Below are 25063 nucleotides of genomic sequence, written 5' to 3'. Positions count from 1 at the left end.
CCCTTTCAGGGGTCCTTCACCAAAGGGGTTTTCTATCTCGTGGAACGGTCTTAAGCTACAGCCCTCTAAGTCACCCCTCTGGAGGTTTTTGAATTCCATTTTGGCAAATTAGTCTGAAGTTTAAAACTAGCAGCTTTGCTTTACGGCCATAAAACAGTGACCTTCGCTCCTCAGACACTCCTGCAGCCTGGCCCACTGAACTTCTACCTACTCAGACATTTTTCTAAGTTTGAAGGTAAGGAAGACTGGCCCAATTCACTTCTTGTATCCGAGCCATCGCAGTTGGCCTTAACTTTTGGCTTTGACCAAGTCTTGTGCAAACAGAAACTGTGGTTGGCGCTTTGATTTTTAGAGGGTACATTTCACTCAAAAGTTTAAAAATTCAGAACTCGGGTTCTACTGATTGGATTCTTGTCATGTTGATGTCAAAAAAGTTATTAAAAAGTTCTAAATTGGTTTGTGGTTTTTCTTGTGTTGTGTTTTCACTTTATTACTGTTTGTGTGCTGCATAAATACTTTACACATTGCCTCTAAGTTAAATCTGACTGTTTTTTGTGGCTGTTGCTTGACCAGATCTCACACCCTATTCGACCAACAACACAATGTCCCACAATTTTCACATGTTAGCAGTGAACATATCCGGTAATATGCAAAGCCAAATGAGAATTTGAATATGACTCTTGTTGCAGACAACCAGAATGAAACCATCAGGAATATCATAGCTGAGGGGTTCATGCAGACTTGACTATGGAAGTGTTCCACTTACAGGTACTCACAAGTTACACATGGCTCTTGTTGTTGTTATTGTTATTCATACTTATAAAGCGCACTGTAACAAAACGGCGCTGAGCTACAAGCACACTACAGCCAACTGTGCTGCTGAAGAGTCAAGCTATGTTGAAATGCTCATACTCTGGGAAAGAGCCAAGTTTTTATTTTCTTACGAAACAGAATAGGTCCTGCACCTGTCTCAGTTCAGTGGAAGACCATTCCATAATCGTGCAACTGCGATGCTGAAAGCTCCTCCCCCTGATTTTGACGCTTTAATCCTCAGTATTTTTACAAGGTTGGCTAAAGAAGAACGAAGGCTACAGGTAGGAGCATACCAACCAAAATTGCTCTGCAGCGGTTAAGGCCCAAGCCTGTGCAGCGCCTTAAAGGCACTACAGAGTGACTTAAATTGTATCTTCTGTAGTACAGTGTACTGGGGTGGGGTTTACCGGGTCAGTAACGGAATCAGAAGGCTTAAATAGTGCATTTAGAGAGGGCTTTATTTTCAAGTAACTTTCTTTCTACGACTGGTCAGTCTTATTCGGGCAAACTCGTCGGGCTCCGTTCTGACGCCTTGAGGAAAAGCAGGTAGTTCCAGGGTGTTCCGGCGCTGTCCGGGTGGTGTTGCAGCCACAGTGAGGACGTCAATGTCGGCCTCCAGGCGAAGTCCGGGAGAGTGCCACCAAAAGGAAAGGAAATAAAGAGACTATATTAGGGAGACGCTCAAAGACGCTCCACACAGGGGTCGGGAGTGAGGGAAACCTGGTGATAATTTTAAGTAAACGAATGGTCGAAGTGCACGTGAGGGAAGGGCTTCAGGGGAACGACTAGGCGGTATACACAGTGGTCTAACCACTCCAACCCGCCCACCCCGCAACTTTGCCCCGTACCTTGGAAAGCCACGCTCCTCCCACGGGAGAGTGGCGGGGCGCTTCGCGGGAACGTTGGCCTCCTGGCTTGTTGTCTTCCACTCGTCCGCTCTTGTTCTGCTCCGTGCTCAGTCTCCACTCCACGCCAGTCTCGTCCTCCATTGGAAAGTATCCCGCCGTCTTCGGGGATCCTCCTTCTTTTAACGTGTCCACGTTCAAGGTGGGCAGAGTCTCATCATCTACATACTCGGAGTTAAAGGTACGCTGTCCAGTTTCTGCCTCGCATTCCCAAGGACTCACAGATTCCTGGCCGGTCCAGTCCTCCCCAAGAAGAGGTGTATGTTGCTGGAGGGAAAAAGGCAAGAGAGGTACAGCTGACCACCAGTCATGTAAAACAGGTTCCTCACTCTTACTCGCACCCTCCTGACCCGCCACCCCGTCACGCACCTCCCCCCCTGGATTCTCCCGATCGGGGAGAGGAAAGACACGAGAAAGGAAGTCAGCATTGCCATTGTCTTTGCCTTTTTTGTGCTGAACCTCAAAAGAGTAGGGCTGCAGAGAAAGGAACCATCAAAGAACCCTGGGATTCACAGTCGGGTTTTGGTACATCCATTTTAGAGGTGCATGGTCCGTAAGGAGGATGAAAGGTTTCCCCTCTAAATAGTACTGCAGTTTTTCAACGGCCCATTTAATGGCCAGACACTCGCGTTCCACTGTGGAGTATTTACATTCTCTAGGAAAGAGTTTCCTGCTGGCATACAATATGGGATGTTCAACCCCATCTTCTCCTCGTTGCGACAGCACAGCTCCTAACCCCACATTGGATGCATCCGTAGCAAGAACAAATGTTTTTTCAAAGTTGGGTGATTCCAACACAGGGGCGCTGGTTATGATGTTCTTTAACTGTTCAAAGGCATCCCTGGCTTCCTGGGAAGGCTGTTGAATTTCTTTGGGTTTGATGTTCTTTCTCAGAAGATCAGTGAGTGGGGCGGCGATTTCAGCAAAGTTCGGAATAAACCGCCTATAGTATCCGATCAAACCGAGAAATGCACGCACGTCTCTTTTGTTGCTCGGGAAACTTGTTTTTTTGATGGCTTTGATCTTCTCAGCCTGCGGAGCGATGGTACCTTCACCCAACACATATCCCAGGTAGTAAACTCGAGTGAATGCTGACCGGGATTTCTTTGCATTGACATGTAAGCCTGCTCGTTGCAACGCTGTCAAGATGGTGTGGACGTGCTTCAGATGTTCCTCCCAGGTCTTACTGTAGATAACAATGTCATCTAGATAGGCTGAGCTAAATGACGTATAGGGCTTTAACACACAGTTCATGAGTCTGTGAAAAGTGGCCGGGGCACCGTGGAGACCGAAAGGCAGGACTGTAAACTCATAAAGGCCTTCTTCTGTACAGAAGGCGGTCTTCTTTCGGTCTTGTTCACGAAGGGGCACCTGCCAATAGCCTTTAGTGAGATCGAGAGTGGTGATGAACACAGCGTCACCCAGTTTCTCCACCAACTCATCAACCCTGGGTATGGGATATGCGTCAAATGTTGATATTGCATTAAGAGCCCTAAAATCCATGCAAAACCTCTTGGATCCGTCGGGTTTTGGTACCATCACAATCGGAGATGCCCAGTCACTTTTCGACGGTCGGATCACTCCTAGGTTTAACATATCCAGGACTTCTTTCCTCACATCCGCGCGTCTGGCGGCTGGAATCCGATATGGCCGCTGTTTCACTATTTTTCCGGGGAGTGTCTCGATACAATGTTCTACCAATGTAGTCTTGCCGGGAAGGTCTGAAAAGATAGGAGACAGTGGTTTTAGGACCTCCATGAGGCTTTCTTTCATCTTTCCCGACAGATCAGGGTTAACCGGTCCGGTCCTCGGATACTTGATTCCGTTCTGGGAAGGACATGGCTTTTGTAGTTCGGACTGGACTGTTCCCATGGGGCACAGGGTCAGAGCTGATTTGCATATCGCCATTGTCTAACCCAGGGTGGTGTGGAGTGCAAAAAAATGATGGATTTGGGCCCAGATCTTTGGACTGGGATGAATGTGTGACATTGATCCACATTCGGTCCATCACCTGTTTTGTTTGCAATTGCCGCCATAAGTGCACTGGGGATGCCCAGACGTGGGTCCCAGGCACTCCACACCACTGGAGTCAAGCTAGCCGGGCTGATGAGAGGTGTTACCTCAAAACCGGTCCGGTCCTCGGATGCTTGATTCCGTTCTGGGAAGGACATGGCTTTTGTAGTTCGGACTGGACTGTTCCCATGGGGCACAGGGTCAGAGCTGATTTGCATATCGCCATTGTCTAACCCAGGGTGGTGTGGAGTGCAAAAAAACGATGGATTTGGGCCCAGATCTTTGGACTGGGATGAATGTGTGACATTGATCCACATTCGGTCCATCACCTGTTTTGTTTGCAATTGCCGCCATAAGTTCACTGGGGATGCCCAGACGTGGGTCCAAGGCACTCCACACCACTGGAGTCAAGCTAGCCGGGCTGATGAGAGGTGTTACCTCGAAACCGGTCCGGTCCTCGGATGCTTGATTCCGTTCTGGGAAGGACATGGCTTTTGTAGTTTGGACTGGACTGTTCCAATGGGGCACAGGGTCAGAGCCGATTTGCATATCGCCATTGTCTAACCCAGGGTGGTGTGGAGTGCAAAAAAACGATGGATTTGGGCCCAGATCTTTGGACTGGGATGAATGTGTGACATTGATCCACATTCGGTCCATCACCTGTTTTGTTTGCAATTGCCCCCATAAGTGCGCTGGGGATGCCCATACGTGGGTCCCAGGCACTCCACACCACTGAAGTCAAGCTAGCCGGGCTGATGAGAGGTGTTACCTCGAAACCGGTCCGGTCCTCGGATGCTTGATTCCGTTCTGGGAAGGACATGGCTTTTGTAGTTCAGACTGGACTGTTCCCATGGGGCACAGGGTCAGAGCTGATTTGCATATCGCCATTGTCTAACCCAGGGTGGTGTGGAGTGCAAAAAAACGATGGATTTGGGCCCAGATCTTTGGACTGGGATGAATGTGTGACATTGATCCACATTCGGTCCATCACCTGTTTTGTTTGCAATTGCCGCCATAAGTGCGCTGGGGATGCCCAGACGTGGGTCCCAAGCACTCCACACCACTGGAGTCAAGCTAGCCGGGCTGATGGGAGATGTTACCTCGAAACCGGTCCGGTCCTCGGATGCTTGATTCCGTTCTGGGAAGGACATGGCTTTTGTAGTTCGGACTGGACTGTTCCCATGGGGCACAGGGTCAGAGCTGATTTGCATATCGCCATTGTCTAACCCAGGGTGGTGTGGAGTGCCAAGCAACGATGGATTTGGGCCCAGATCTTTGGACTGGGATGAATGTGTGACATTGATCCACATTTGGTCCATCACCTGTTTTGTTTGCAATTGCCGCCATAAGTGCGCTGGGGATGCCCAGACGTGGGCCCCAGGCACTCCACACCACTGGAGTCAAGCTAGCCGGGCTGATGAGAGGTGTTACCTCAAAACCGGTCCGGTCCTCGGATGCTTGATTCCGTTCTGGGAAGGACATGGCTTTTGTAGTTCGGACTGGACTGTTCCCATGGGGCACAGGGTCAGAGCTGATTTGCATATCGCCATTGTCTAACCCAGGGTGGTGTGGAGTGCAAAAAAACGATGGATTTGGGCCCAGATCTTTGGACTGGGATGAATGTGTGACATTGATCCACATTCGGTCCATCACCTGTTTTGTTTGCAATTGCTGCCATAAGTGAGCTGGGGATGCCCAGACGTGGGTCCCAGGCACTCCACACCACTGGAATCAAGCTAGCCAGGCTGATGAGAGGTGTTACCTCGAAACCGGTCCGGTCCTCGGATGCTTGATTCCGTTCTGAGAAGGACATGGCTTTTGTAGTTCGGACTGGACTGTTCCCATGGGGCACAGGGTCAGAGCTGATTTGCATATCGCCATTGTCTAACCCAGGGTGGTGTGGAGTGCAAAAAAACGATGGATTTGGGCCCAGATCTTTGGACTGGGATGAATGTGTGACATTGATCCACATTCGGTCCATCACCTGTTTTGTTTGCAATTGCCGCCATAAGTGTGCTGGGGATGCCCAGACGTGGGTCCCAGGCACTCCACACCACTGGAGTCAAGCTAGCCGGGCTGATGAGAGGTGTTACCTCGAAACCGGTCCGGTCCTCGGATGCTTGATTCCGTTCTGGGAAGGACATGGCTTTTGTAGTTCGGACTGGACTGTTCCCATGGGGCACAGGGTCAGAGCTGATTTGCATATCGCCATTGTCTAACCCAGGGTGGTGTGGAGTGCAAAAAAACAATGGATTTGGGCCCAGATCTTTGGACTGGGATGAATGTGTGACATTGATCCACATTCGGTCCATCACCTGTTTTGTTTGCAATTGCCGCCATAAGTGCGCTGGGGATGCCCAGACGTGGGTCCCAGGCACTCCACACCACTGGAGTCAAGCTAGCCGGGCTGATGAGAGGTGTTACCTTGAAACCGGTCCGGTCCTCGGATGCTTGATTCTGTTCTGGGAAGGACATGGCTTTTGTAGTTCGGACTGGACTGTTCCCATGGGGCACAGGGTCAGAGCTGATTTGCATATCGCCATTGTCTAACCCAGGGTGGTGTGGAGTACAAAAAAACGATGGATTTGGGCCCAGATCTTTGGACTGGGATGAATGTGTGCCATTGATCCACATTCGGTCCATCACCTGTTTTGTTTGCAATTGCCGCCATAAGTGCGCTGGGGATGCCCAGACGTGGGTCCCAGGCACTCCACACCACTGGAGTCAAGCTAGCCGGGCTGATGAGAGGTGTTACCTCGAAACCGGTCCGGTCCTCGGATGCTTGATTCCGTTCTGGGAAGGACATGGCTTTTGTAGTTCGGACTGGACTGTTCCCATGGGGCACAGGGTCAGAGCTGATTTGCATATCGCCATTGTCTAACCCAGGGTGGTGTGGAGTGCAAACAAACAATGGATTTGGGCCCAGATCTTCGGACTGGGATGAATGTGTGACATTGATCCACATTCGGTCCATCACCTGTTTTGTTTGCAATTGCCGCCATAAGTGCGCTGGGGATGCCCAGACGTGGGTCCCAGGCACTCCACACCACTGGAGTCAAGCTAGCCGGGCTGATGAGAGGTGTTACCTCGAAACCGGTCCGGTCCTCGGATGCTTGATTCCCTTCTGGGATGGACATGGCTTTTGTAGTTCGGACTGGACTGTTCCCATGGGGCACAGGGTCAGAGCTGATTTGCATATCGCCATTGTCTAACCCAGGGTGGTGTGGAGTGCAAAAAAACGATGGATTTGGGCCCAGATCTGTGGACTGGGATGAATGTGTGACATTGATCCACATTCGGTCCATCACCTGTTTTGTTTGCAATTGCCGCCATAAGTGCGCTGGGGATGCCCAGACGTTGGTCCCAGGCACTCCACACCACTGGAGTCAAGCTAGCCGGGCAGATGAGAGGTGTTACCTCGAAACCGGTCCGGTCCTCGGATGATTGATTCCGTTCTGGGAAGGACATGGCTTTTGTAGTTCGTACTGGACTGTTCCCATGGGGCACAGGGTCAGAGCTGATTTGCATATCGCCATTGTCTAACCCAGGGTGGTGTGTAGTGCAAAAAAACTATGGATTTGGGCCCAGATCTTTGGACTGGGATGAATGTGTGACATTGATCCACATTCGGTCCATCACCTGTTTTGTTTACAATTGCCGCCATAAGTGCGCTGGGGATGCCCAGAAGTGGGTCCCAGGCACTCCACACCACTGGAGTCAAGCTAGCCGGGCTGATGAGAGGTGTTTTCTCGAAACCGGTCCGGTCCTCGGATGCTTGATTCCGTTCTGGGAAGGACATGGCTTTTGTAGTTCGGACTGGACTGTTCCCATGGGGCACAGGGTCAGAGCTGATTTGCATATTGCCATTGTCTAACCCAGGGTGGTGTGGAGTGCAAAAAAACAATGGATTTGGGCCCAGATCTTTGGACTGGGATGAATGTGTGCCATTGATCCACATTCGGTCCATCACCTGTTTTGTTTGCAATTGCCGCCATAAGTGCGCTGGGGATGCCCAGACGTGGGTCCCAGGCACTCCACACCACTGGAGTCAAGCTAGCCGGGCTGATGAGAGGTGTTTTCTCGAAACCGGTCCGGTCCTCGGATGCTTGATTCCGTTCTGGGAAGGACATGGCTTTTGTAGTTCGGACTGGACTGTTCCCATGGGGCACAGGGTCAGAGCTGATTTGCATATTGCCATTGTCTAACCCAGGGTGGTGTGGAGTGCAAAAAAACAATGGATTTGGGCCCAGATCTTTGGACTGGGATGAATGTGTGCCATTGATCCACATTCGGTCCATCACCTGTTTTGTTTGCAATTGCCGCCATAAGTGCGCTGGGGATGCCCAGACGTGGGTCCCAGGCACTCCACACCACTGGAGTCAAGCTAGCCGGGCTAATGAGAGGTGTTACCTCGAAACCGGTCCGGTCCTTGGATGCTTGATTCCGTTCTGGGAAGGACATGGCTTTTGTAGTTCGGACTGGACTGTTCCCATGGGGCACAGGGTCAGAGCTGATTTGCATATCGCCATTGGGTAACCCAGGGTGGTGTGGAGTGCAAAAAAACAATGGATTTGGGCCCAGATCTTTGGACTGGGATGAATATGTGACATTGATCCACATTCGGTCCATCACCTGTTTTGTTTGAGATCAGGGTTAATGACCAGGAGTTCCAGAGTGAACGTATCTTCGGACTTCAGGGGTTGCACCATGTTGTTGTTCCGTTGTAGAGGGCCGATCCATTTTTTAATAGGTTAATATGGTAACTCTGAGTTTTGCTAGGTGTAAGGCGTAACCTATAGGTGGTGTTTCCTATCGTGTCTACCACTTTGTATGGTCCCATCCACTCCTTTTTGTTAGCAAGAGTAGGAAGAAGTACAAGCGCCCAATCTCCGACCTGGAGAGTTCTTAACTTGGTTCCTCGGTCATAGTATTGCTTTTGTTTCTCTTTTTGTCGTTCCAAGTTGGTCTCAGCCAAGCCTCTGAGTTTGGCCAGTTTTGCCCTTAGCTGTGAGGTGACTTCCAGAAGCGACTTCTGTTCTTCGACTTCCTGGGTTTCCCATGTTTCTTTTGTGATTTCCAGTAATGATCTGGGGAGCCTTCCATACAGTAGTTTGAAAGCTGAACATCCCAGGCTACTTTGTTTTTGCGCTCTAAGCACATATAGTGCCAAAGGAAGTAGTCGATCCCATGTAGGCCCATCCGTGGACAGAATTTTCTTCAAGGTAGACTTCAGACCATCGGTTTGAGGGTGATAAACCGAGGTTTTTATGTGTCGTATGCTAAAGGTTTTGCACACTTCCCTCATCAAGCGGGACGTAAAGGGAGTTCCTTGATCTTTAAGGATCTCTATTAGAAATCCAACACGGGTGAAGAGCTCCACCAATTTCTATGAGACATTAGCGGTGTTAGGTGCACGTAAAGGAAATGCCTCTATAAACCTGTGGCATAATCTACTAGTACCAAAGCGTACTGGTGTCCCCTCGAAGACTTGGGCAGAGGTCCAATCAGGTCCATCCCTACCCTTTCAAAAGGCACTCCCACAATGGGCATGGGCTATAAAGGTGCAGCTGGGGGTCTGTGCGTGTTTCGCCTTTGACAAATGTCACATTTCCTGCAATATTCCTGCACATCTTTATAAATGCCTGGCCAGTAGAAATGCCGTAGTATGCTCTCTGTGGTCTTTTCCTTACCCGCGTGTCCTGCTGTTAAATGTGCATTGGCGAAAAACAACACTTGATCCCTAAAAGATACCGGCACTAGGAGTTGTGGTGTACTCCCCTCGTCTGCTTCACGATACAAGAGGTCTTTACGTATAACAAATCGTGAAAACTGAGTGTCCGGGTTATCCTGTGCAGTGTGTGCAGCCTCCCATGCATTGTACAGTGTTCTATCTTCAGATTGAGCGAATTTGAAATTGCGATCCATAACCCAAGGATCAGGCATTAGGAGTGCTGGTTTACGGTCCCTCGGCGTTGGACACTGAAGGCTCAACCTCTTTCAAAACAGGGCGAGGAACTCAGGATTGTCTACCCCCAATATTACATCTTCGGGCAGCGAGTCCACAACCCCCACTTTCACCAAAAAGGCAGGTTTGTCTTTTCGCCGTATGACAACTTGTGCTAAGGGGTACGGCTTGACATCTCCATGGACACATTGAATATGTACTAGAGTGTTGGGGAGGTACTGTTTGGGGTGCACCAGGCGTTCTTGTACCACAGACTGTCTACAGCCAGAATCCAACAGAGCCCTCACCTCATTGTCATTAATGGTTATACTCACATAAAATGATGTTCCCATCTCGGCGGAGTACAGGACTGTTTTCGGAAGATAGCCTACTTCCATGGGTTCCTCCGTCTGATGTTTTCGAAGGCACAGTCGGGCAATGTGGCCCCATTCGCCACACTCAAAGCATTGCGGTCCCCGCGTCATAGGAGACTCCATTCTCAACGGTCTGGGTCTAACTGAATCCATTGTTGGTTTGCTTTTCTTTTCTATCTTTGGAGGTGGCGTTTGTTTAGAATGTCTTTCGGTTTCCCAGCCAGTTCCACGGGGTTGGGCTCTGGCATAATTGGCAGCCATTTCGATAGCCTGTTCTACGGTCAGGCCGGAGTGTTGTCTCAACCACCTCTGTGACCCATATAGAAGAGCCTCCATATACTGCTCCAAATAGATTTTTGCTAGTATGTCTTCCTTTGTGCTGGTCTCCGGCTACAGCCACTTGTCGCCAATCATTTTTAGTCGGAAGAACAACGTTTTAGGGTTCTCGCCAGCCACACCCTTCTCTTTTCGAAACCGCACCCGGTACGCTTCAGGGTCAAGCCCCAAATGGTCCAGGATCACATTTTTAATAAGAGCATAGGGAGCGTTTCCTGCAGGGTTGGCTACCTGGTATGCAAACTGGGCTTCTCCGGTTAACAATGGGGCAAGAAAAAACGGCCATTTTTCTTCCGGCCAACCTAGGGCTCTAGCAGCCCTTTCAGAGTTCATAAGAAATGCATCTGGGTCTTCGCCATGGACATATTTCTGTAGGGCGATTCCTGAAGGACTAGGTGTATGGCTTCTGCTCTCTACATGCACTACACCTGTGGGTGTCGTTACGTTTTTCTGCATACACTCCAGTTGGGCTGTGACAGTATTTTTAAACAGGTCTCTGTCAGCCTGAGCCGCCGTTAACTGTCTCTCTACGGCCCCCTCCAGTTTTTCTTGCCCTTTGATTAAATGTTGGATGAGGGCGTCCATCTCGGAAGTACAGAGGGACTCAGTTGGCAATCCCACTTCTGACACCACTTGTACTGGGGTGGGGTTTACCGGGTCAGTAACGGAATCAGAAGGCTTAAATAGTGCTTTTAGAGAGGGCTTTATTTTCAAGTAAGCTTTCTTTCTACGACTGGTCAGTCTTATTCGGGCAAACTCGTCGGGCTCCGTTCTGACGCCTCGAGGAAAAGCAGGTAGTTCCAGGGTGTTCCTGCGTTGTCCGGGTGGTGTTGCAGCCAGAGTGAAGATGTCAATGTCGGCCTCCAGGCGAAGTCCGGGAGAGTGCCACCAAAAGGAAAGGAAATAAAGAGACTATATTAGGGAGACGCTCAAAGACGCTCCACACAGGGGTCGGGAGTGAGGGAAACCTGGTGATAATTTTCAGTAAACGAATGGTTGAAGTGCACGTAAGGGAAGGGCTTCAGGGAAACGACTAGGCGGTATACACAGTGGTCTAACCACTCCAACCCGCCCACCCTGCAACTTTGCCCCGTACCTTGGAAAGCCACGCTCCTCCCGCGGGAGCGTGGCGGGGCGCTTCGCGGGAACGTTGGCCTCCTGGCTTGTTGTCTTCCACCCGTCCGCTCGTGTTCTGCTCCGTGCTCGGTCTCCACTCCACGCCAGTCTCGTCCTCCGGGGGAAAGTATCCCGCCGTCTTCCGGGATCCTCCTTCTTTTAACGTGTCCACGTTCAAGGTGTGCGGAGTCTCGTCATCTACGTACTCAGAGTTAAAGGTACGCTGTCCAGTTTCTACCTCGCATTCCCAAGGACTCACAGATTCCTGGCCGGTCCAGTCCTCCCCAAGAAGAGGTGAATGTTGCTGGAGGGAAAAAGGCGAGAGAGGTACAGCTGACCACCAGTCACGTAAAACAGGTTCCTCACTCTTACTCGCACCCTGCTGACCCGCCACCCCGTCACATACAGAGAGCCAGTGCAGCTCCACCAAGGTCTGAGATGCGGATGACCCTCGGGGTCTCAATAACGCAAGCTTTGCCGTTGTGATCTGAATTCTCTGGAGTCTGCCAATCAGATACCTAGGGGACTCCAGTAGCAAAGCATTGCAGTAATCCAGACGGCTCAGAATGACACTCCTTACCACTAAAGCTCTGGCCTGAATTGGTAGCATTGAAATTATCTTCCGAAGTACTCTGATAAGAGAAAAACTACTCCCCACAAACTTCTTAACTTGAGTCTCTAGGTTCAGCTTATCATTAAAGATGATTACTAGGTTTCGTACCATCTCAGCGGGTACCAAAGGTGCATCCGTAGGGATAGGCCAAAAGCCTGTTCTCTGAGACGAACAACAAGACCTAGTACAGGAGTGAAATACTTCGATCACATCAACCTATGGCTTCAGATTGAAGTGAGATGCATATTTCAAAGGACCTGCATCACACACAGAGACAGACTCCCTGCAGCCCTGAAATGCAACACACAGAAAAGAATCCGGTCAAGAGGCGGTCAGACTCTTTGAAGCTCCAAATCAATTTCCTTGGGGCCGCTATCGTACAAAACACAGAGAACAAACTCTCACTAATTTTTGGTTTATCCACCTCCCAATGACATTCATGGCACTCTTTATACTGTGTGACTGATGAGAAGTAACACACAAGGGCATATTTATAAAGGGAGTTGTGTCACTCTTGCACCATGCATTAAAAGAGGAAAAAGCCTTAGGGGATTTTTAGTGCAGAAATGTGCCCCTTCCTACACATAAACTGTCCAAAATTCAACAGAGACACACTTACACCATGGTGCCAGGGTGCCAGTGTTGGAGCTAGGCAGGCCATTGTGCACCAGCACTGGGGAAAGGGCCCAATATTTGGATATATATGGTACATTCTTGCCCTTTCTCTGGGATACAGGGCCATAAATATGGCCAACAGTGGTTAGTTACTCACCCCAGTCTACTGACTCTCATATGAGGCTATAGACGTCACTGCATCCCTTGGAGCAGGTGAAAATTGCTCCATGACAAGAGGACATTTTGAACATGTTCTTTAAGGGTTCTGGCCAATACTTCCATTGACACGGCAGTCTGACAGATATTAATGTTACCTCATTGAACCTGCTTGTGTCTTGAAATCAATAGATATGCAGTCCTTGGTGTTGCGACGCATACACTTCAGACTCAAAGGATGCTTACCTGTCTCGTTTGAAATCTCACCAGCAGAGCAGGGAACACAGTCGAAGCAGCACACAGGCCATCCTTGCCTCACAGACTGTCTGAACCCAGGGAGGCAGCTCTCACTGCAGAAGGAACCGGGAGCCTGGGGAATATAACAGATCCAGAGTGAGGAGCTAAAACCATAACTGATGTGATGAAAAATAAATTAAGGACTTATGGCTTGGTGCTACATAAGGATACTAGAGGGTATTGAACCATATCATACCATGGCATACCATACTATTCCATAGCACCAATTGCAATCCAAACCATGCCATATCCCACTGTATCACGTCCACCCAGTTATAACCAAATCTTAGGTAAGGGAGGAAGGGAAAGAAAAATGTTCTGCACATAGACGCTGTCTCTAGAGTTTAATTTACACCTACTCATTTATTGTACTCTCATGGGTTAAAAGGGCTTATTCTCAGAGCGAATGTGATCCCATCAAAGAGAAGTGGAGAAGTGGAGAAGTGTGGCTCACTGGTTAGAAGTGGCAGACCCTGAAGCAGAGATCACTCCCGGGACCAGGGTTCAATTCCCGACGCGGCAGGGTCTTGGGCTCAATGTCCGCGGACTCGATAATTCTCGCCTCAACGACTACTCTAATCATGGGTCCCAGGCTGCAACTCTGGGCAATAGCTTGCTTAATCTCCACAACAGCCCCTACAACACTGGGATGCCTGACTTCACCTTGGGGGTGCCCAGGATGGGCATCTCACAGGGAGAGCCAGGAAGGGTTCCACAGCATTATACAGCACCGGGACGCCCGAGATGGGGTAGTTGTACGCTTTACAAGTATACTACATTTAGAACACACAAGGATCCACTAATGGTGGTTTTTGTGGACCCTCGCCTACTCTATTAGTAGCATGCTTCTTCATCGGGTCTCATTCTGATCCCTATAAACCAGGATGGAAATGAAAAAGAGATTTATAAAGCACAAGTCAATTACCCTAAGGTGTCAAGGCATTGCCGCCGCAAAACAAACAGACATTATTAGATCTTGGCAAACAGTTAGAGGTTAAATAACCATGTCTTCAGCCTTCCTGAATTTTAACAGATGAGTCGCATCCTTCAATTTGTGGGGGAGAGAGTTCCAGAGGCCAGTTGCCCTAACCAAAAAACAGCTGCCTCCCGAAGCACTTTTCTTGAACCTAGGGTTAATCAGATTTAAGGTTGAGCTGAGCATAGCTGGCATGCAGAGACATACAGGTAAAAATGTTGTTTATAAAAGACTGGCCCTATATCATGAGTTGTTTTAAATCCTATGCACAAGGCTTTAAACTCAATGTGTCGCATCACTGGTAGCGAGGGCAATTCCTTTAAAGCAGCGCTGGTGGATTTATGCTTTGGGATTTTTAACAGAAACCTGATGTCAGCATTTTGCACAATCTGAGGTTTTGTCAGGCATTTAGAGCGGAGATTGATAAACAGGCTGTTTGAATAGTCTGCCCTGGATAGGACCAAGGCTGTGATCACCAGCTTGTGCAACTCAGCAGGAATGAAACAAAGAATCTTCCTCAGTTTTTTAAACACATCGAAAGATGCTGAGGTAACCTGGTTCACACAACCTTCTAATGTGAGCTTTGAGTCGAAGGTACCGCCTAGGGGGCTTATTGATGAGCCCTTGCGTCACTTTTTCACCGCTGATGCGTCACTTATTGTGACATACCAGCAGGGTAAAAACTGTGCCATGTTGTGTCATATTTAGAAAGTGACGCATCTAGATAGATGCATCACTTTGTAAACCCCTGTGCCCGTTTATAACTGTGCCAGGTATGATGTATGGAGGGTGGATGTTCTGAGCAAATAAGCCTTAAAGAAGTGAGTGCGTGAAATCTATGTGATTTCACTGCGTCACTTCTAGGACACAAATGCTTCATTATCTTACGCCTGCCTCACAGCAGGTGTAAGACTGACCCCGGAACAATTGAAATGGAACTTGCCCATGTGAAATGACCCATTGATGGAGTTGCATCACTTTCGTGACACACTCCCGCAATGCGTCATTCTTGCGACTTCAGAAACATCAGAAATACTGACATATCTGTAACTATTTGCGATTTTATCTGACATACTGTAAATATGACGCATCCAGCATGTAGAAAGGAGAGTGAAGAGAAAACTGACGCATCGCTATTTTCACGCAGTGATGCGTCACTTTTTATAAATGAGGCCCTAGATTTTTCACTTTATTTGACGGGGTTGGCAGAGGGCCCAACTCTGATCCTCAAAGAGTACGGGACCAAAAGGAGATGTTGCTGCCGAAGAGCAGCACCTTGCTTTTATTAAAGTTCAACTTCAAGCAGTTGATTGTCTTTCAGTGTCCGACTTGATGGAGGCAAGTGTAGAACTGTGCTACCGTTTGTGATGGCGCCCCTGTCACTGAAACCACAATTTGGGTGTTGTCAGCATAGGATATTGCTGAATAGCCCAGTGATCTAATCGGCTGCGCCAGTGGGACCAAACAAATAATAAAAAAAGGTGGGGCTCAACGACGAGCCCTGAGGGACCCCACAAGGAAGTGTAAAATTCTGTGACTTAAGGTGCGAAAGTGCAACAAATTGTTTTCGGTCAGACAGAAAGGATCTGAGCAGAGATAGGGCTTCTCTTTGATGCTTATCCTCTCAGGGCATTCCTGTGATTTTATGTAATTCACGGTGTCAAATGCCGCGGTGCTGTGTTGACTGTCTGCCTGATCTGTTACGAAGCAGATATTATTGCTAGTGGTTTTTCCGGAAACCAAATTGGGTGGAATCCAGGAAGGCATTTGTCTTAATGTATTCAGATAGTGCTGTGTTCATGGCCTCCTCCACTATTTTAGGTTGGAGTGGCATTCTTGAAATTTCCAGATCATTTTTGGGATCCATCCCATCCAAGTTGGCTTTTTTAAATGGGGAAGAACTGATGCTAGTTTCCATTTAATGGAAAAAAAATCCCGAAGTACACATTTGGCTAAAATTTAGGGCAAGATGAGGAGAAATTCTTCTTGATAGCAGGTGAAAGATCTTTGGGGGGCAGGGGTCAAGAGGAGATCCCGATTTAGTAGATACAAGGAGTTTATTCACCTGCTCAACTGTTAGTGAAGTCAATTATACTAATTCTGGAGGCTTCATGCATTTTGGAGATATTGCCTTGGCTTCTTTAGTTGAGTCAGGGGTGACCGGCTCAGCTAGTTGGGCGGTTGCACAAAGAGACGGCCGATCACAGAAGGCACTGTAGACTAAGTGCACTTTTTCCTGGAAAGTCACAGAAGGTTTGGCTTTCTGGGTTATTGTCTATATATAAGGAGGTTTGGTTAATTTCTTCACTGTTGGAAATAGTTCTTTAGACACGTTTTTGGCTGCACTTTGTAGCTGCAGAGAAATAACGAGCCTTCTCCTCCTGTATAAGTATGGGGGAGTAATGAAAAACATTTTGGAGCTCTGTTGTTGGAAAAAACACCAGCAGGTGCCCTGCTAGGTGAGTGCTACCAGTGACTTGCTGAGTAGAACCTAAGCTACTCATCATGTATGAAAAATGTATGGGGCCCTTGTCTCATGGGTCTTCTAGATGTAAGTGGAAGTCCCCTAATACAGTAAAGTCAGCCGACTGAGTTATCATATCCAGGGACAGCCCCCCTAAAGTAAGAAAGTCTGCCCTGGGCCTGGCGGACGGTAGAGGAGTAGAACATTGAAAGAGTAGTGATTGTTTATTGAAATGGTAAATAGAACAGATTCTATGAATGATTGGGTAATTTGGGTCTTAAAAGTTCCTTCCCAGCTGATTTGATGGATTATTGCTAGCCCCCCTCCCCTTTTCCCCGCTCTGGTGTAGCCTCTTGGAACCGCTACGGCCAAATCTGGGCCAGACGCCTCACCTGCCCAGGTCTAAGTAATAAAAGCTACATCCACTCCATGAGATTCAATGAACATAGCACATTCACAGGCATGTTTGCATAAGGAGCATGTACTCATCAAGGTGCAAACTATCGGTTGGCTCTTGCGTGACCCTGTTGTGACAGGTATAGTAGGTGGTTTATTCCATCGTGGCATTGCGGGACAGAGATGAAAGTTACAATCAGGACAGTGTGAAGATGCCGAGAACAAATCGGATCCCAACCCAAGTTTCATACTACAACTGCCTATGTTGCTGATACTTACTAACTGTTCTGCGGAGTAGGTGATAATAGATGTAGCCTGGTGATGAAAACTGACATAGTACCTGGACCTAGGCCCGGTCCAGGAGAGGACAGGCTTGCCTTTGGCATGCCGGCAGCGCACCCATTGCACGCGCCCGTTGTACGCACCCGTTGTGCGACTGCCCAGCAGACTTGCTAATAGAGCCCCTGGTGTTCAGCATCTAGACCGCTGAACTGCTTCCCTCCCTTTAAGTGTTTCTGATTCTACCTGAAGTTAAACAAACCTCTGGCTCCTGCTTCCCTCCTCTTAAGAGTTTCCAGTTCTCCCGGATTTGAGGCAAACCTCTGCGCTCCTGATCCCCAAACTAAAGTGCAATCCGGTGAGAATGCTGCTAATCAAGCAAGAAGCAGTTTTTAAAATCCTATTATAAGTTAAGCATTTGCAAATTCATACAGTACGTCAGATTTCAAAAGGACAATAAAACAGCGATTTCGTTGTGAGCTAAAAACGGACAGTTGTTTAAGACCCAGGAGACAACTGCACGCCACCAGGAGACAACTGTTCGCCACCAGGCGAAAATGTGCCACACAAGACAGGACCAAAATACCATGGGAATGTAGAGTTGCTTTTTATTTTTTTAATTCAAAAACTAAATTCAAATAAAAACCTCTACAGCTCCGTCATGTTCATATAACCATCCCCCAATCTATTGAAGCATTGATATGAGCCATTGTGATGGCTGAAATATCCCCTGTGCAAGGAGCGGGTCCTTCATCATGGTCATGGCGTCCTTCACTCAGATGCCCAGACAGACTAAAAGCCGTCCCACAAAGTCTAATTCATGGGTTCTCGTTTAACTCTTCAATGCAGCATTTAACGTAGATACAGTATGAACGGCTTATTGAGTTGCCTCAGGATAGAGTTTATCGACACAGGATTTAATGTTCACCAATTGGCATTGACAGCAGACATCAAACTACATAAGTCTCTACCCAACTAGCAGGCCGCGGGAAAGAATGATGAGTAGATATTCAGGCACCTGCATACCCTAACTTCGGTTTGAGGCAACACCCCAGCTCCCTCTGTCATATTTAGACTATATTATGTATGCCTACCCACATGCAGTACCTGTTAGGGTCATATATGTTGCTTGGGTAGCAGTCATTTGGAATGAATGTGAAAAAGACACCATGGAAATGAGGCTCTACCGGCACTTTTGCGCCACCGGAACGTCACTATTTTGATGTGGCGCAATGTGCACAGTAATTTTGATCAGGCCACGAAAATCCGCTTTGCTTATGCCCCAGGTAGCAGGGGGGCATAAAAGGATCCCAGGGGGGCTGTCACCCAGTCCCCTGACAGCCTCCCTGCATGTGCTGCCCATCACTATCCTATGACACACTGGGCCATTCAGTACTCACAGTTCAAGGCCCCTAGGCACTCACAGGGCAGGGCTCAGCCTGTAGCACCGGATGTGTCCAGATGGTTTTTCCAGCTGCCACCCAGAGCCTTCCAACAGTGCCAGGGTGAGGAGGCACAAATCGAGAGCCGTGAGGGCTGCTAGACCAGAAGTGGTCCCTTCAGGGGGTCTTAGCAGACCGGGGGTCTCACCAGCAGGTAAGGAAGGGAGGCGAAGGCAGGCCTTCTACCATTCCAACTCATCTCCTGGGCCTGGTGCAGCAATGTGTGGTCCCACATCCAAGGAAACCCCCGGGGGTCACATTATTCAGTTCAGGGCCCCCTTGGGCCGCAGCAGTGTAAAGTGCGTAACGCGACCCCGGTGACAGATGACCTCAGATGGCAGTTCCCAAGAGTCCACTGAGGCAATCTAACAGACCTCTCACATCAAGGCATGAACCAAAATGGCAGAGGAGTGTGGTGGGGCTGGGCCACTATCAGGCCAGGATGTCACCAAGACTTCCTTCGAGAGGGCAAGGATGATTGGCCCACCTCAGTGCAGTGCAGGTACCTTGGTGTGAGGTGCGGACCCTCCCAGATTTGCTTCAGGGGCTGCACTTACTGTTGCTTTTCCCCAGCACTGCAGGACAAGCCCCAGACCTGGCTCTCGGCAGTGGCCTCTGCATGTGCAGGAGGTGTGTTGATCATCAGGGCATCGGGTGAGATGGGCACCCTGTGCTGATGTTCCAGGCTGTGGATCATCAATGAAAGTTTGAAGGGCCCTCATCAGCTGCTTCACATTGTCGCTGGAGCTGCCCTGGATGGAGTGGTGGCAAAGGGCCCTCGAGACGCTGTGTACGCCCAGGGGGAACCTGAGCTGAGGTGGGGTGAGTCTCTCTCCATTCCCATCCTCTATTCCCGTCCTGGTCTTGAAAATGACCTGCTGTTACTCAACCTTACATCAGTAACTTGGGAGAAAAATACCGAACAGCCTCAAGATTCTTTCCTATTTGTCCTTCAGATATTTATTTCCACAAATTGGCCACACTATTGAATAATTGAATAGCCCTGCCTGCTCTGTGCTAAGCACTTTGATAGAAATGCAAATACAGAAATTAATTAGTTGAATAACAACAACCACAGCAAACAATTGAGTGCTTCAGAAAATTAAATGCCCTCTAATTTTGGGATTACAGGTGATGTGAGTACCCTGGCTTCTAAACAAAAACACAAGTCTTGGTTTGTTCCTGTAGCACAGTGAGCATGGGACGCTCGTCTTAGCACAACCATCACACTTAGGGCATCAGAACGAAGACTACAAAAAGAGATGGTTGAAATGCTTGAAATATGCTCAATCACTGGTAATTACCAGGGCTGCATCCAATGCATAATTTCTCTCTCCAGTACAAGTGTGTCCAAACAGGTGTCTGGGGAACTACAAAAAGGGTAGTCAAAGTTCCCACCAGAAAAAGGAAGGCGAGATAAAAAACAAGACAGAGTTCTCCAAAGGCCACCAAAATATTTCACAGGGGAAAGGAACCCATCCCTAATCTGACCAGAAGAAAAATGGGTTAATAGAGTAAAAAACTAGTAAATGTGTCCCCAAGTGCTTTGAGTGTTACCAGTTTGGGTATATCAAGGGGTATGCCACGTGCCATATGAGGGCAACACCCCCAATGGATGACCAGTGTAGTGCTCGAGGAGGAGACTACTTGGGGAGAGATAGCAGAGGTTACCCTGGTTTCCCTGGGTGACATAGAGATGGCGCCCAAAGCCTATATACCTTCCTATACTTCCAAGTAATGGTTCCCTTTGAATGGGCGGGTCTCAGGTTCTCCTAAGGTAGCTGTGAGCCCTGCCATGCCTGTGATTCATTTGTTAGGGAATGACCTGAAGAACACACTCTTGAAGGAAGTGGAGATCAGTTGACACCTGAAATTGTTGGGTTACCTGAGGGGGGCTGTATAACCACACAGTCCAAGACTGCCCAGGAGGGGAAACAAAGAGGCCTGAACCCTGGGAAAATTATCCAGACAGCTGCCTAAAAAGGGAAAGGCAGGGACACTTGAAACCAGCCTTTGAAACTCCATCTGAACAGGTGGATAGGGAACGAAAGGGACCACCCACAAACCTACCAGAGAGGAGATTGCCTCCCTAGGGGACCTGATAGAGCTTTCTGGAAAGAAAGTGGAAGGTGCTCCCACCAGGGAGGTGTTATGCATGTACTTAAGACGTTTCCAACCCTAGACAGCATGGGTACGCAAGCAGAAGACCAGGTAGCTGGTGACACCTCTGGTGATCAACTCACATATTGGGAAAATTACCTGCTCTATAGTGGGCCTACAGCACCTGTATATTGGGCAACATGGTAAGTGGTGGTCCCTCAATGCAACACACCCTTCCTACTGGGGCTGGCACATGAGATACCCCTGACTGGACATCTGGTACCAGACAGCATCTTAGCCAGTCTTTTCTTCCACTTCTATTGACCCTGGATGACTATATCCTCAGAAACATTTTGCATGACATGTCTCACCCGCCAGGCCAGTGGGAATACAGCACCATTGAATCACTCATATGTCATTGGCACACACTTTAAAAGAGTGAACATCGACATTGTAGTCCTGTTGGACCCAAACACTGATCTGCGATGTTTATATTGGTTTTGGTGGAGCATGCTACTAGATAAGCAAAAGCCATACCTCCCAGGACTGCACCTGAATCGACTAGCGGCCTGATGGGTATTTTTTTACCCAGGGTGAGGTTCCCCAAGGAAGGAGTATCAGTAGGGGCACCAACTGCATGTATGTGTACATAAAGTCAATGTGGTAGGAGTATGGGTTAATATGCAAGTTATCTACACCCTTTCATCCCCAGACCAATATGAATGTTGAAATATTTAACAAGTCTCTTAAAGGCATGGTTAGGGGACTGCCTGAGCCCATGAGGCAGAAGTGGGGCACCTTCTTACCATGCCTGCTCTTGAATACAAAGAGGTACCACAGAAGGGGTTGGGTTTAACCCATGTTACCTCCTCTATGGAGATCTTGTTAAGGAAGTTACCCAAGAAGCACCCACCAAAATGTGGTTAGTTACTTTCGATCCCTTAAAAACTATATGGCCAAGTTCAGGAAAAAGGCATCTGAGAACTAGGAAGCTAGCCTAGGTGTCATAAAACAGTGGTATGACCAGAAGGCCACCTTGATTTCAGGCTTCGAAAAATATTTGCATCACATCAGAGCTCATTCTGGGAGAAGATATGAGCAGCTAGTTATTAGCAGCTAAGATATTAGCAGCTAGTCTTAAAGTTCTAGAACCTTATTTCAGACACATTCTCCAACTTTCCTTTGCCACGGCCACCCTCCCCGCGGAGTGGAAGAAAGCTATTGTACTTCCGATAAAGAAGAAACCGAACGTAAGTCAGGACATCTTAGAAAACTTGCGGCCCATCTCGTTATTGCCCTATCTGGCGAAGGTGGCCGAAAAAATAGCAAATAGTCAACTCATGGCTCATCTAGAGTCCAATAATGCCTTTGACAGCTCACAATCAGGGTTTAGGTCGGGATACTCCACTGAAACCGCCCTTCTGAGAGCGACCGAAACCTTATGGGCAGGCGCTGACGAGGGCCAGACCATGGCACTGATTATGCTTGACCTCAGTGCCGCGTTCGACACTGTAGCACATTCCATCCTGCTGCAGTGTCTGAACAAAGCCGGGGTCACCAAGGAGGCACTGGGCTGGTTGAAAGCATTTCTTACCAACCGATGCTTCCAGGTTCAAAGAGGCATGTACCTCTCTGACAGCATAGCCTTAGAACAGGGGGTACCTCAGGGCTCTGCCCTGAGTCCCACCCTGTTCAACCTTTATATGGCCCCTCTGGCAGAAGTGGTTCAATCGTTCGGCATTGAATTAGTTTCATATGCCGACGATACCCAACTGCTCATCTCCCTGTCCCAAGCCCCCTCCATAGCTGCGGACAACTTTAAAACTTGTATGCAGGCTCTTGCAGGTTGGATGACCCAACACTGCCTGAAGCTAAATGGATCAAAAAACAGAGGTTTTGGTAATTGGAGGCAAGGATACGAGCTGGACCAAGGAGTGGTGGCCATCATGTCTGGGGCCGGTACCCACTCCCTGTAAAGCAGCTAAGAACCTGGGGATCTGGGTGGATCCCAGACTTTCCTATGACAGCCATGTGCACAAAGTGGTAGGGAAATGCTTCGGGGTTATGAAGACCCTTAACCGCACCTTAGACCTCCTCCCTCTTGAAGCCAGACGCACTATGACCCAAGCCCTAGTGACCTCGCGAATAGACTATGGCAATGTGCTTCTCCTCGGAACAACGCAAAAAAACATCAGGAGACTCCAAGTACTCCAAAACACGGCAGCACGCCTAGTCCTTAGACTTCCAAAAAGAGAAGCCTCTAAACCAGCCCTAGCCACTCTTCATTGGCTACCCATAAAAAGAGAGTCCTATTGAAAGCACTTCTTATGTGCTACAGGATCGTCTCGCACAAAGCTCCCCCTTATATGACCGATCTGGCTATCCCCTATGAGCCTAACAGAATTCTTCGCTCCAGAGGAACAGGACTGCTTAAAGTTCCCCGCATCAAGAAAGCCAGAATGCGTGGACGCTCCTTTCGTGTAGTTGCCGCCAAGGAATGGAACTCTCTCCCCATGAGCATCAGACTAGCGGATACAGAGACGAATTTTAGAAAACGTCTGAAAACTCACCTGTTTTCTTTATAATCTCTTTCACTCGGCCCTGACCTCTCTCCACAGCGCGGGGACACGCCAGGATGGCGTCACCATGCGCTTTATAAACCCCCTTTATTATTATTATTATTATTATACATAGACTCATATTGCTAAACTTCGAAAATGTGTCTACACCTGTTTATACTGGAACCACTGTCAGTAGTGCAGTCGGAACAAACAACATTTACTTAGAGAGCTCACCCTAATAATAAAAGCTTTGCATTAATGAAGCATAAATACAAGTTTGAAAAGCATAAACATATGGACACAAATATTACCTAAACTACAAACAGTGCCCTATCCTGATCTAGAATGTGGTCTGCAAACTGGCAGCCAAAGGGTTTGTGCTGCAGGGGGTTGGGCCTACTTGTCCCAAGGACAATAGACACATGAAAACTTGTGGCCTTCACCTCAAACAATATGTCCTGGGCGTCCGTCTATAGGAATTCCACATCCCTGGTTGGAGCTGCTTTCTAGTAAATTCTTTGAACTTTTGAATCTCTGCTTCTCAACCAGTAACTACATTTCTTACAATGATTTTTTCCTGATACAAGCACATATTCTCTGATGAGCAGTATTCTAGTACATGAAACCTGTGAGTGACAGAGTCTCTTTATAAACAACATTATGGACCTGATTAGGATGTTGGGCAGACAGGCTGCTAGAAGCGGTCCGCCCGAAAGACAGGATAGCATCCCTCCCACCACATTGCGATTTAGCCTGGAGGGCACATGTGCTGTATTCCAAAGATCCATGCACCACATGGTGCCTGGCACACAGTGCATGGATGTTCAGAAATATCCCTCTTTCTATTGTGGCTTGTGCTGCAGTCCTTTTGCGGGCTGCAGCACAAGCCACAATGGAAAAGGGGATGTGTACATACTTAATTCCTCTTTTTGTATTATGATGTTCACTTTATCTTTTATGTTCTTGTTACACTTAGGTGACAGATGGATTGTTCATACTAGTTTCAGAGCTTAAGACAGTTAAACAATAAAAGGAACATCTCTTTGAGAAGTATATTTGAGTAATTAAATAAATAAATGCACCTTATCGCTCTCTATGGAATTATTGTCATAATTTGCATTGTTCTGTTCCTTGCATCAGGCATTACTACCTGCCCCTTTTAATGAAGGAATTACCAGAGATTCTCACCTGGTTGTCCTCTGTGGCCCACATCATGGCATCCTCCTCTAGCCTGATCTGCCTCCCTTCAGGGGAGTTGAAATCATAGGTCCCCACCTTCACCAGTCTCACAGTGCCCTCAGAGGAGATTTGGATGTTTACCAAATCAAAAACCGCTGGCACATCACCATTCCCATCAAAGAAGATTTCCTCCCCAGAGCTGGTGTTAAAGTGCACACGCCTCACGTAGTGCAGCATCTGAAATTAGAAAAAACAAGACCCTAATGAAAAAATTGTTTTTATTTTTGGCCCAAAAAAATCTTGTTTGTATCATGGTTATTGGTAAAGGGAGTGAAAAAGATACAATAGCCCATGAAATCCAGAAAAATGCAGAACCCTAGTTCATGCACCTGGTGGTGAGGGCACCTCTGAGCCACGCAAAAGAAGTGTTACCCTGACATGCTTCTAACACGGACAGGAGTGAAAATTGATCCTGCTCCCCTGC

Source organism: Lissotriton vulgaris, chromosome 4_1, assembly GCF_964263255.1.
Source record: "Lissotriton vulgaris chromosome 4_1, aLisVul1.2, whole genome shotgun sequence".
NCBI classification, from domain to species: domain Eukaryota; kingdom Metazoa; phylum Chordata; class Amphibia; order Caudata; family Salamandridae; genus Lissotriton; species Lissotriton vulgaris.
The sequence above is the reverse complement of the archived record's forward strand: the minus strand, read 5'-3'. Positions refer to the sequence as shown.